The sequence below is a fragment of the Corvus kubaryi genome, unplaced genomic scaffold (assembly GCF_017639235.1).
Source record: "Corvus kubaryi isolate FWS band 111438036 unplaced genomic scaffold, C.kubaryi_AGA036_p1.0 split2-37374, whole genome shotgun sequence".
In the NCBI taxonomy this organism is placed as follows: domain Eukaryota; kingdom Metazoa; phylum Chordata; class Aves; order Passeriformes; family Corvidae; genus Corvus; species Corvus kubaryi.
In genome coordinates this window covers 5,541,225-5,541,694 of record NW_024582082.1, presented here as the reverse complement: position 1 = coordinate 5,541,694, position 470 = coordinate 5,541,225, and the positions used below count along the sequence as shown (strand labels likewise).

General features: G+C 73.0%; 1 protein-coding gene across 2 annotated transcripts in view; it reads right to left on the bottom strand.

Moving 5' to 3' along the window:
• Nucleotides 1-73, bottom strand: part of PITX1 (paired like homeodomain 1) — a 15,227-nt gene extending 15,154 nt beyond the window's left edge. Inside the window, exon 1 of one of the 2 annotated variants that reach the window (XM_042014735.1) lies at nucleotides 25-73. The gene's annotated coding sequence lies outside the window, so the exon portion shown is untranslated. The remainder of the gene's footprint in view (nucleotides 1-24) is intronic. The other variant, XM_042014734.1, reaches the window with a different exon arrangement.
• Between the last annotated feature and the right edge of the window lie 397 nt (nucleotides 74-470).

Below are 470 nucleotides of genomic sequence, written 5' to 3'. Positions count from 1 at the left end.
CGGGACGCGCGTGGGGCAACTCACCGGGCGGTGCGCGCGGCGGCGGCGGGGTGCCGGGCCCGGCGGGCGCTGTGCGCGCCCCGGCCGCCGCTCCAGGCTTTTCTTGGGAGATTTCCCCGTCTCCTCCTGACGTCAGCCCCGTCCCAGGGTGCCGCAGACGGGGGAGGGCCGGGGGCAGGGCCGCCCGCACCGGGAGACCGGCGGCGCTGGCCGCCCCGCACCTCCGTCCTGCCGCCGAAGGCATCTCCGGGCCCGGCCCCCCGCGTCCCGCGACTCCCGCGTGGCCGAGCCTCTCTCGGGGAGCGGCTTCGTGCTCCTGGTTACACGGCCCCTGCCCTCTTCATTTCCTCCCGGTTGGGGCTTTTGTCCGAGGGGGCAGGGACAAGGAATGGCCATTTTTTTTACTTCCCCCCCGCCCCGAAATACTCTCCTGTTTCAGGACCTCACTGTGGAGCTGGATGCGCAGCGCT